Source organism: Ornithorhynchus anatinus, chromosome 3 (assembly GCF_004115215.2).
Source record: "Ornithorhynchus anatinus isolate Pmale09 chromosome 3, mOrnAna1.pri.v4, whole genome shotgun sequence".
Lineage (NCBI taxonomy): Eukaryota > Metazoa > Chordata > Mammalia > Monotremata > Ornithorhynchidae > Ornithorhynchus > Ornithorhynchus anatinus.
In genome coordinates this window covers 40,131,703-40,144,524 of record NC_041730.1, presented here as the reverse complement: position 1 = coordinate 40,144,524, position 12,822 = coordinate 40,131,703, and the positions used below count along the sequence as shown (strand labels likewise).

At 48.0% G+C, this 12,822-nt stretch overlaps 1 non-coding gene across 1 annotated transcript; it reads left to right on the top strand.

Annotated features, from left to right (window-relative positions):
• The first annotated feature begins 7,167 nt into the window (after positions 1-7,167).
• LOC114810939 lies at positions 7,168-7,305 on the top strand. Its single transcript, XR_003758628.1, has one exon. It is a non-coding gene; the product is annotated as a small nucleolar RNA SNORA7 (small nucleolar RNA).
• Positions 7,306-12,822: the final 5,517 nt, after the last annotated feature.

Below are 12,822 nucleotides of genomic sequence, written 5' to 3'. Positions count from 1 at the left end.
AACAATAATGATGATGATGACGGTATTTGTTAAGCACTTACTATGTGCCAGGCACTGTACTAAGCCCTGGGGTGGATACAAGCAGTCCTGTCCCACGTGGGGTTCACAGTCTCAATCCCCATTTTACAGATGAGGTCACTGAGGCCCAGAGAAGTGAAGCGTCTTGCTAAGGTCACACAACAGACAAGTGGTGGAACCAAGATTAGAAGCCATGACCTTCTGACTCCCAGACCGTGCTCTATTCACTATTCCATGCTGCTTCTCAGCATGTACCTATTGTATATGTACAAGTATAAGGCACATTGTCCACTCTCAAGCTGCAAGAGTAAGGAAATGCACCAAGGGAAATACAGCCCAAGGTATAACTAAATGTTGCTGGGCTCTGAGTTATCAATTTGAGTTATCAACTCAAGCATCTTACAGGCTAATATGGGGAGAAAAGCAGAGGTAAATTCTAATCCCAGCTCTGCCCCTTGTCTGTTGTGTGGCCTTGGGCAATTCAGTTTGTCTCGGTGCCCCACTTGCCTCATCTGGAAAATGGAGATTTTAGTACAGTGTCTGGCACATGATAAGTGCTTAACAAATGCTATTAAAGGAAAAAAAAAACCCTATTCTCCTACTACTTGGACTGTGAGCCCCATGTGGGACAGGGACGGTGTTGAACCTGATTGGCTTGTATCTGTCCCAGCACTTAGAACAGTGTTTGACATATTGTAAATGCTTAACAAATACCATTTAAAAAAAAGAAGTGAAGAGGGTGAATTTAGAAAGGTGAAGCAACACAGTGGATAGAGCGCGGGCCTGGGAGTCGGAGGGGCGTGGATTCTAATCCCAGCTCTGCTGTGTGACCCTGGGCAAATCACTTCACTTTTCTGGGCCTCACTCACCTTATCTGTAAAATAAGGACTGAGAATGTGAGGCTCTTGTGGGACAAGGACTGTGCCTAACCCAATCACCTTGTAACTACCCCGGCGCTTAGTACAGTGCTTGCCACGTAGTAAGCTCTTAACAAAAATCACATTCATCATCTTCATCATCATCAAGGAATGAACCATCCTGGGTGAGCAGGTTAAGACAGGGGACTCAGGGCAGTCTGCCTAACCCTGGCTCCCTGAAGGTATCCTAGATAGCTATTCCAGCTATGCGGAGCACGTCTTTTGGGCTTTCTTTAGCAGACAGGGCAGTGAGCTAGGAGGAAATCCGGGAACATTCTCCTCATTGCTCCGGGATGAGTACACGGGCCCTGCCGGGGCTTCCAACCGGTCCCGTTGGGCAACGGGAGCCCCCGAGCAGTGAGTCCCCACCCCGTCACGATCCCCCTGAGTGAGCCAGTTGGGTTCACTTCACTCTCTAAGAGAGCACACTCAGGAAGAGTTCTTCCTGAAAAGCAGCGTGGCCTAGTGGATAGAGCCCGGGCCTGGGATTCAGAGGACCTGGTTCCTAATCCCGGCTCCGCCACTTGTCTGCTGTGCGACCGCAGGCAAGTCGCTTCATTTCTCTGGGCCTCAGTTACCTCATCTGTAAAATGGGGCCTAAGACTGTGAGTCCTCTGCAGAATAAGGATTATGTCCAACCTGATTAACTTGTATCTTCCCCAGTGAGTCCCCTCTCTCCTCCCCTTCCAGGCGGATGAATCTCAAAACCAATCCAAGCGGTGAAGCAGCATGGCCGAGTGGAGACAGCAGGGACCTGGGAGTCAGAAGGACCTGCGTTCTAATCCCTGATCCTCCACTTGTCTGCTGTGTGACCTAGGGCAAGTCACGTCACTTTTCCGTGCCTCAGTAATCTCGTGTAAAATGGGGATTCAATACCTGCTCTCCCTCCTACTCAGACTGTGAGCCCCATGCAGGACAAGGACTGTGTCCAAACTGATTAAGTGTATCAGTCCTTAGCACATACTAAGCACATTTAAAAAACAAAAAGAGAGGCCCAGGGCCATGGTTTAATTGATAGAGCACGGGCCTGGGAGTCAGAAGGTCCTGGGTTCAAACGCAACTCCACCACGTCTGCTGTCTGATCTTGGGCACTTAACTTCTCTGGGCCTCAAGTTACCTCATTTGTAAAATGGGGATAAGAGCATGACGTACCATGTGGGACAGGGACTGTGCCCAACCTGATTAATTTGAATCTACTCCCCGTTTAGAATAAGTCCTTGGCACATAGTATTCATTCAATAGTATTTATTGAGCGCTTATTATGTGCAGAGCACTGTACGAAGTGCTTGAACCATAATTATTATTTTATCATTATCACTTATTCATTCAGTCATATTTACTGAGTGCTTACTGAATGCAGAGCACTAAGATCTTGGAAAGTACATTATCATCTTCAGGAGGCCCGCAGCTGCCAGAAGCCAGCAGAGAATAAGCCCCGTAGGGGTGGGACAGGATGAAGCTAGCTCCCCAAGATGAGAAGGCTCTGACTCATCCCAGAGGGCTTCAGACCTTTCTCTGATCTCTGCCCCTTCACTCCCCTCACTTGTAAGCACTCAATAAATATGATTGACTGGTTAAATAAATACCATGGATTGATTAATTGGCACAAATGGTTCCCATCAAGCCTAAATCTCACCCCGACTCTAAACTTCACCCCGCTTGCCACCCTAACCCTCAGCCTAATCTCAACCCTCAATCTAACTCTGATCCTATCTCTCACCCTTTCTAACCCCAACCCTAAGTGAAACCCTAATCCCAGCACCAACCTTAACCCTAACTGTAACCCCAACCCTCACCTAAACCCCAAACCTCTTGCTATCCGGAACCCTAACCCTGTCCTTCCCCCAGTCCTATCTAGCTCCTAATCCTGTATCTCACCCTAAACCCATCCCTAACCCTAATGCTAAACCTCACCAAAACCTAATACCTAACTTTATTCTTCACCCTAACCCTAACCCTATCGTCACCTCACCGTAGCCCTAGTTCTAAACCTATCTCTCACCCTGTCCCTCACCCTCTCCCTTAACCCAATCCTAACTCTCACCCTCACGCTAATCCTCACCCTAACCCTAAAGATAGCCAGAACCTTAACTCTCCCCGTAATCTGACCCTTAACCCTAATCTTCACACTAACACTAATCAATCCCTATCCATCTCCCTAAATCCAAACCTTACCATACCTTTCACCCTCACCCTCACTCTAACCCCAACCCTATGCCTCACTTAACCCTGACCCTAACTGTAAACCTAATTTTTCATTCATCATTCTAACCCAAATCCTCAACCTCAGCCTCCTCCTCCCCCTAACCCTGTCCCTCACTCTAACCCCAATTTTAACCCTAACGGTATTCCTCATCTTAACCACACACTAACCCTCATCATAACCATCTCCCTCAACCTATCCATCACCTTAACCCTAAACCTACCCCTCACCCTAACCTTCTCCATAACCCTAACCTTAACTCTACTCCCAACCTCAATCTAGCTCCAACCCCAAGTGTAACCCTACCCCTAAACCCGGTCGTATCCCTCACCCTAACCCAAACCATAACCCTATTCATAAACCTAACCTTATCATTCCCCAAACCCCAAGCCACACCCTAATCACACAGCTAACCCTAACCTCCGGATCCACCTCTGCCCAGACCCTCATAATCAGGACCCCTCCCATCCCCCTCCCCTCACCCACGACCCACTCCAGGACCCTAAATTTGGATTGCCGGGACCTGCGGGGGCTTGTGGTAGGCCTGACTGAGTTCTCTGGCCAAGGGAGGGGCAGCTGAAGCAGGTAACCTCTGGCATCTCTGGCACTGCCTCGCCCGTGTCTTCCTCAGACTCCTGTCTCTCCCACCTCCAGTCCAAACTTCACTCTGCTGCCCAGACCATTTTTCTACAAAAACGTTCAGCACAGATTTCCCCACTCCTCCGGCAGTTGGCCATCCCTCAGGGCATCAATTTACCAACTCACCATCGACTTCAAAGCACTCAATCACCTTACTCACTCCTACCTCACCTTTCTATTCCCCTATCACCACCCAGCCCACACACTTTGCTCCTCTGATGCCAACCTACTCACTGTACCTCGATCTCGTCTATCTCGCTGACGACCTCTCCCCCATCTCCTCCCTCTGGCCTGGAAAGCCCTCCCTCTTCATATCCGACAGACGATATTTTTCCCCACCTTCAAAGCCTCATTAAAAGCACATCTCCTCCAAGAGGCCTTCCCCCAGCTAAGTCCTCATTTCCTCTTCTCCCACTCCCTTCTGTTTTGCCCTTGCTCTTGGGTTTGCCCCCTTTATTCACCTCTCCCTCAACCCCACTGCACTTATGTACATATCTATAATGTAATTATTTGCATTTATGTCTGTCTCCCCCGTAAGGACTGTAAGCTCGCTGTGTGCAGGGAATATGTCTACCAACTCAATACTCTCTCAAGCGCTTAGTGCAGTACTCTGAACACAATAAGTACTCAATAAAGATGATTGATTTATTGAGGGATTCCGTGGGGCTCAGGTGAGGCAAGGTGCCTTGGGTGGGAAGCTGTCTTTACCAGCTGACTAAGGAAGACAGCTGCCTCAGGCCCAGTGGACTGATCCCCCCGCTATGTGACCTGGGGCAAGTCACTTCACTTCTCTGGGCCTCAGCTACCTCAGTGAGGATTGAGATTGTGAGCCCCATGTGGGACAAAGGACGGTGTCCAACATGATTAATTTGTATCTACCCCAGTGGACGGAGAGAAGACTGAAATAGCTGACAGTTTTTCTCTCCTGGAATCGGTAATTAATAATAAAGGAACTAGTAGCCAAGAAATATGCCGAAGATTAATGTTAGGAAGATTTGCTATGAAGAGTCTGGAAAATGTCATGAAATGTGCTAATATAACAATTGCCACAAAAATGCAAATTGTCAACTCAGTGGTATTTTCAGTGATTAATATATAAGTCCGAAAGCTAGACAGTGAATAAACAGGATAGAAAGAACATAGATGCTTTTCACATGTAGTGTAGGAGAAGGCTTTTGTTGAGTACCATGGATAGCCCGCAAAACAAACAAATGGATTTTGGAGCAAATTAAACCAAAGTGGTGTTTGGAAGGCCAAATGACTCGACTTAGACTAGCATATTTCGGACACACAATCAGGAGGACTGATTCTCTGGAGATGACACTAATGCTAGGAAAAGTCCAGGGAAAATGTGGAAGAGGCAGACCGGCAACTAGAGACCCCCAACCGCCCCCATCAGCCAAGCAGAGCTGACCACACCGCACCTCCCAAATTCAGCTCCGAACCAGAGGACCCTGGTTCCCACTGACGTCTACCACCACAAGACCTCACTGCCCCAGGCCCCCTTATTCCCTGGTGGCTGAAAAGTTCACTGCCCCATCCCCGGAATGATCCATCACCACTGCCAGACATGTGCACACGAACCGCGGGAGATAAAATGTGAGCCCAAGTAATAATAATGTTGATAATGATGGTATTCGTTAAGCACTTCCTATGTGTCAAGCATTGTTTAAGCACTGGAGTAGATACAAGCTAATTAGGTTGCACATGGTCCCTCTCCCATGTGGGGATTAGCGTAATAGATGAGGTAACTGAGGTTCAGAGAAGTGAAATGACTCACTCAAGGTCACACAGAAGACAAGTGGCAGAGCTAGAATTAGAACCCAGATCCTTCTGATTCCCAGGCCCATGCTGTATCCACTAGACCATCCCATGCAAGCGTGGGTCTTTAGGTTTTTCTAAAGAGGGGTCTCGGGTCCTTTTGGTCTTTTGGATCTGGTCAGTCTTTGGACAGCGAGGAGGGTCTGCTAGGGGACATCTCCCCCTCTGTCTAGCTCCTGATGGGCAGGGAACATGTCTACCAACTCTGTTGGACTGTACTCTCAATAGCACTAGTGCAGTGCCTGGCACAAAGTAAGCGCTCAATAAATAGCACGGATGGATTAACAAGAGTCTTCAGGGACCCAGGCAATTTAATCAGTTCTGTTCAGTTAGCAGGCTGTTGAAGTAGTGTTGCCTAGTGGATAGAGCACCAACTTGGGAGTCAAATCCTGGTTCTGCAGCTTGTCTGCTGTGTGACCTTGGGGAAGTCACTTCACTTCTCTGGGCCTCAGTTCCCTCATCCGCATAATGGGGATTAATACTGTGAGCCCCATGTGGGTCAGGAATGGACTAGCTTGTAAGAACAATACCTGGCACATAGTAAGTGCTTAACAAATGCCATCAAACAAAACAAGCAAACCTTGCTGTTGGAAAGCTCAGAACTGCTCCTGCCTGGTATCTAATCGCCACCGGTGTCACCTGTAGACGGGGACCAGGGGAGGAGTTGCTTGAGGCCCTTATTAATATAATGGACGATGAGTCCAAGATGAAGAAAGTCAGAAGTCATATAGGAGGAGGGGAGAGGGGACGGGGCACAGAACTTTACCTTTATTGACTGAGGAGGGTTCAAAAGCACGAAAATCATAGTAATTATGGTATTTGTTATGCACTTACTTTGTGCCAGGCACTGTACTAAGTGCTGAGGTGGATATAAGCAAATCGACCTGGCGCAGTCTCTGTCCCGGCATAGGGCTCACAATCTTACTCCCCATTTTACAGATGAGGTAACTGAAGCCCAGAGAAGTCAAGTGACTTGCCTAAGGGTCACAGAGCAAACACCTCCCTCTAGTCTGAAAGCTCACTGTGGGCAGGGAATGTGTTTGATTATTATTGCATTGTCCTCTCCCAAGCCCTTATTACGGTGCTCTCCACATAGTAATCACTCAATAAATACGACTGAATGAATAATTATCAGAAGTTCTAAGACAGTTTCGTCTCCAATCATGATCCACTAAATGACATCCAGTTATTTTAATGTCTTTCTCCTCCTCCTCAAGACTGTAAGCTCCTTGGGGGCAGGGAATGTGTCTATCAACCCTGTTATTTTGTCCTCTCCCTAGCGCTTAGTGTATCTACTAAAGTGCTCAATAAGTACCACTGATTAACCACTGATGGTATTTGATTCACTGCATTGAGGGTAAATCCCAAGTGATGCTTACTCCATTTGGGACCTGATTATGTTGCATCTACCCAAGCGCTTAGTAGAGTACTTGGCTCTTAGTAAGGCCTTAACAAATGTCACCATGTGGACCGGAAAGGGGCCAAAAACATAACTACCAGAAGTTCCTAACTTAGTTCTCCAATCATGAGCCACTAAATGATGCCATATTATTTTAATGTCCATCCTCCCCCCTCCCAGGGTCACACCTGGAGAGTTTCCAGTCCTCTACCAGACTCGACTACGGGAGGGAGAGTCAAGCAGAGCCCCATCCATTCCATTCCTGGCTTGGGCAGTGGCTAGCGAGGGGGAGGCAATCTGCTACAAGTCAAAGCTCACCCGTGCTGGGCAGCAGCGGCATGGGAGAGAGCCGAGGGCGGAGACTCAAATTGACTGCGTAGGAGTCAACCACTTCTGTATTTTTACCAAGAAAAATCAATGGATTCACTGCGGGAACGATTGCAGATGGAGGTGGGGCGTTCTGGGAGAGATGTATCCATGGTGTCACTATGGGTCAGAGACGACTCGACGGCATAAGACAAGACCTCCCCTCCGGACTGTGAGCTCCAGGGAATGTGTCTACAACTCTGTTATATTGTACTTCTACTGGAGTTTGCTTTCCGGGCAGGATCTGAGGCTGACTGGAATCAGCACTTAGAACAGTGCTTTGCATATCGTAAGCGCTTAACAAATGTCATCATTATTACTACTATTATGACCTGACCAAGCACTCCCCATGCTAGACTGGAAAGAAGGTCACTGTGGGCAGGGAATGTGTCTGTTCTATTGATCTCTCCCAAGTGCTTAGTACAGTTCTCTGCACGCAGAAAGTGCTCAATAATGAATGAAAGGATAGGCAGTGTATAAAGTTGTTGCTGAGCTAAATTCAGATTCCCCATCTGATAATTATAAGCATTTTCCCCATGCTTATTCCCGTGACCCCCTTTTTGCATCCTCCACCACTCCCCTAAATGCTTAATTGTGGAGCAGCATGGCTTAGTGGGTAGAGCCCGGGCCTGGGATTAAGAAGGCCGTGGGTTCTAATTCTGGCTCTGCCACTCATCTCCTGTGTGACCTTGGGCAAATCACTTCACTTCTCTATGCTTCAGTTATCTCATCTGTAAAATGGGGATGAAGACTGCGAGCCCTACGTGGGACAACCTGATTACCTTGTATCTACCCCAGCGCTTAGAACAGTGCTTGGCACATAGTCAGCGCTTAACAAATACCGACATTGTTATTATTATTCACTGGGCTTCGGTTACCTCAGCTGTAAAATGGGGATTGAGACTGGGAGCCCCACATGGGGCAGGGACTGTGTCCAACCCAATTTGCGTGTATCCACCCCAGCGCTTAGTACAATACCTGGTGCCTAGTAAGTTCTTTAACAAAAACCATGATTATTATTGTTCTTATTATTATGTTAAGGCCAGAGGGAGGGTCCAGGCGAGTCCAGCTGAGCTCCATGGTCCTCCTATCTACAGACCCCTCCTCCCGTCCCAACTTCCTCTAAGAGGGAGATGCCCCCTCCCCTGTGGGCATCCCAGAGAGCTTTATCCCAGAGATTCCTTCATCCCTCCAGGCCAGGCAAGCCAGCTGCAAAATCCGGGAGAGTTGCGGGAGAGTGAGAGGGGCCATCTCACGAGCAAGAGAGCCTATCGAGCTGTTCTTGCTCTGCCCTCCTATAAATAATAGTGGTATTTGTGAAGGGCTCGCTACATACTAAGCGCTAGAGCCAAGATAATCTGGTCAGACCCTGTCCCTGCCCCACACAGAGCTCACAGTCTGACCTGTCCTTCCTGGCACCGTGTGAAGGACAGTAGCACACCCAGATCCTGGCATAGGCACACTAGGGAAGCAGCGTGGCCGGGTGGATAGAACACGAGCCTGGGAATTAGAAGAACGTGGGTTCTTAGCGCGAGCCCCATGTGGAACAGAGACTGTGTCTGACCTGATTGACTCAAATCCATCCCAGTGCTTAGAAGAGTGTGTGGCACCGAGTACACGTTTAACAAGTACCATAATAATAGTAATAATGCCGGTCCTATCGCTTGTCTACTGCTGTGTGACTTTGGGTGAGTCGCTTAACCTCTCTGGACCTCTGCACAGTAAATGATCAAGAAATACCATTGATTGATTTTCAAATTTTTCATTTTGTTTGGTAAGATTTTCCAACTCAAGAATGTTCTAATCAATCAATTGATAGATCGATAGTATTTATTGAGCACCTACTTGTGTACAGAGCACTGTACTAAGCACTTGGGAGAGTATAATACAACAGAGTTGGTAGATAAGTTTCCTGCCTATAACGGGCTTACATTATAAGACAAAAAGCTTTAGTTTTTGGAAGCTGCTAAAATTTGAAGACGTGACATAAACTATCAATGGGGCAATATAAAAGATTTCATTTTTCCTACTTGGCACAGAACAGATTACAGAAAGGTGGTAGAGACCTAGGGAGGGTTAGGGAAGCAGCACAGCCTAGTGGAAAGAGCACAAGGCTGGGAGTCAGAAGGACCTGGGTTCTAATCCCAATTCTGCCACTTGTCTGCGTTGTGACCTTAGGCAAGTCACTTCACTTCTCTGGGTCTCGATTTCCTCCTCTGCAAAAGGGCTTAAGATTATGAGTCCCATGTGGGACAGGGATTGTGTTCCACTCAATTATCTTGTATCTACCCCAGAGCTTAGTACCCAGTAAGCGCCTAACAAATACCACAATAATTATCATTATTAGGGAAAGTCTATTAATTATGCAAGTGACCCAGGCGAGAAACCCAGTCAGCAGCAGCAATCCAGGATAAAACGTTGGTAACGGGGACGGTCAAGAGTCTTTAAGAGACTCTACTGATTATATTGTATTTTGAAGCCTGATTTTCTTAATCATCCACAGGATCGTTAATATATCGTTCAAAGTGATGAGGAAATTAAGTCGCGGCCACAATTAGACTTGCGTTTTTTGTGGAACTGCATTCGCATTCCCCAGGCTTGATTTGGAGCCCCCCTTGTTTCCTCTGCTTCCCTAAATGCTTCATTAGCTAAAGCAGAGAGGGGAGAGTCCGGCAGTGTAAGTGGGGGTGTGTGTGTGGCTCAGCTTCTAGATGCTGTGAACCAGAGAGATGGGAGTGAAATGAACTTGGCGGGGGTGGGGGTGGGGATTGGGATGCGGGGGGCGGGAGGGAGGAGGGACACCGGACCCAGCTATAAACAGGGCCGGAGTGTGACCCAGCAGCCTGCCCCTAGACTCGCAACCTCGGTGGAAGCATCGGCCGCTACGATCCATCAGAAGAGGAACCACCCGAAGACCATACCTGGTAAGCGAAGCTCACATCCCTCACCACCCTTGGGGCGATTTTCGTCGCAGACACTGGTTTAGTTCCTGGGGGTTGCCTTCAGAAAGTGCGGCCTACTGTTTTGCAGGGAAGTTTTGAAGAGGCACTTCTACGTGACACGGTCAAATTTGGCAGGACTCTAATGATTATTGTGGTGTTAAGCGCTTACTATGTGCCACGCACTCTGGGGCAGGTTAATCGGGTGGGACAGAGTGGCCGTTTCAACTGGGGCCAATGGTCAAATCCAAGAAACTCTGGAAGGGATCGATTCCGGTCTCTGAAAAATCCCCTGAGTTGCCATGGGCAAAACCTCCACCTGCAGGTGTGAGTCTGGCTGAAGGAATTATAGTTTGGAAGGAAGGGCTGGGTCTTCATGGTAGGGAGAGTTCCAAAACTAAATAGGCTATAAGAAGGTGTCCCGCTAGGGCTGGAGCTTTCTTCCTTTATTCTCGCTCAGCAGCTGATAAATCCTTTAGTTAGAGCAATCAATCAGTCATATTTATTGAATGCTTAATGTGTACAGGGCACTGTCCTAAAGGCTTAGGAGAGCACAACACACTGTATCCGACTAGCTTACGGTCTAGAGGGAGAGGCAGACATTAATAGATATAAAAAAATTATGGCTATGTACGGTCTAGAGGGAGAGATGGACAGTGATAGAAATAAATAAATTACGGGTATGAATATAAGCGTGGCTCAGTGGAAAGAGCACGGGCTTGGGAGTCAGAGGTCATGGGTTCAAACCCTGGCTCTGCCACTTGTCAGCTCTGTGACTGTGGGCAAGTCATTTAACTTCTCTGTGCCTCAGTTACCTCATCTGTAAAATGGGGATTAACTGTGAGCCTCACATGGGACAACCTGATGACCCTGTATCTACCCCAGCGCTTAGAACAGTGCTCTGCACATAGTAAGCGCTTAACAAATGCCAACATTATTATAAGTGCTGTGGGGCCAGGAGGGGTGGGGTGTGGAATAAAGGGAGTAAATCAGGGCATCGCAGAAGGGAGTGGGAAAAGACTATATGAGGGTTTAGTCAGGAAAGGCCTCTTGGAGGAGATGTGCCTTCAATAAGGCACTGAAGGTGGGGAGAGCGATTGTGTGTCTGATATGAGAAGGGAGGTCGTTCCAGGCCGGAGGCAGGATGTGGGCGAGAGGGTCGGCGGCGAGACAGACGAGATGGAGGTACAGCGAGGTCAACGATGGAGGAGCAAAGTCTGCGGACTGGGATGTAGTAGGAGAGCAGCAGGTGGGGTAGGAGGGGGACGAGGTGATTGACTGCTTTAAAGCCACCTGTAAGGAGTTTCGCTCACCGGCTAACCCTGTCTAAATTCGCTCTCAGACCCAAAAGCTGGATTCCTTTCCTGAAGCCTGCCACCTTCTGATCGTTTTAAAATAGCTTCCTCTCTTTTGCCTGTGTGCTTCCTCTCTCCCCGTTTTAGGAACAGAGGTGTCAAGGGTCACCCAGGGAATCTGGAAATCGGGATTAGAACAAAGACTTTCCCTGCATCCGATAGCCAAACTGCCCCCTAGTTCCACAACTCAAACTTGGCACACTCTTCTCTTGAAAAGCAATTAACGCAACTGGTTTTTTTTTTAAATGGTATTTATTAAATGCTTGCTATGTGCCTGGCACTGTACTAAGTGCCGGCAGAGATACAAGCTAATTTGGTTGGACAAAGTCCCTGTCCCACACAGGTCTCACAGTCTTAATCTCCATTTTACGGATGAGGAAACTGAGGCCCAGAGAATCAAAGCGACTTACCCAAAGGTCCCACAGCGGACGAGAGGAGGAGCTGGGATTAGAACCCAGGTTCTTCTGACCCCCAGGCCCGTGGTCTATTCACTAGGCCATGCTGCTTCCTGGCAGAACCGGGGTCATTTTCCCTGCACGTTGCCTGGTGGAACTAACCCACCCCCGGAAGCGACTTCTCGTGCAAACTTCACAGGGACATCGAAAGACTTCACTTCACTTCTCAGGGCCTCAGTTTCCTCAGCTGTAAAATGGGGATTGAGACTGGGAGCCCCACATGGGACAGGGACTGTGTCCAACCCAATTTGCTTGTATCCACCCCAGCGCTTAGTACAATGCCTGGAGCATAGTAAGCGCTTAACAGATGCCATGATTATTATTATTATTATTCATTCATTCATTCAATAGTATTTATTGAGTGCTTACTATGTGTAGAGCACTGTACTAAGCGCTTGGAATGTACAATTCGGCAACAGATAGAGACCATCCCTGCCCAGTGACAGGCTGACAGTCTAAATGAGGGAGACAGACAGCAAAGCAGAAGAGAACAAAACAAGAGCAAGACAACATCATCAAGATAAATAGAATCAAGGAAACATATACCTCATTAACAAAATAAATAGGGTAAGAAATGAAATATACAAATGAGCACAGTGCTGAGGGGAGAGGAAGGGGGAAGAGTAGAGGGTGGGGGTGGGAGGGGGAGCAGAGGAAAGGGGGGGCTCAGTCTGGGAAGGCCTCCTGGAGGAGGTGATTATTATTATAAG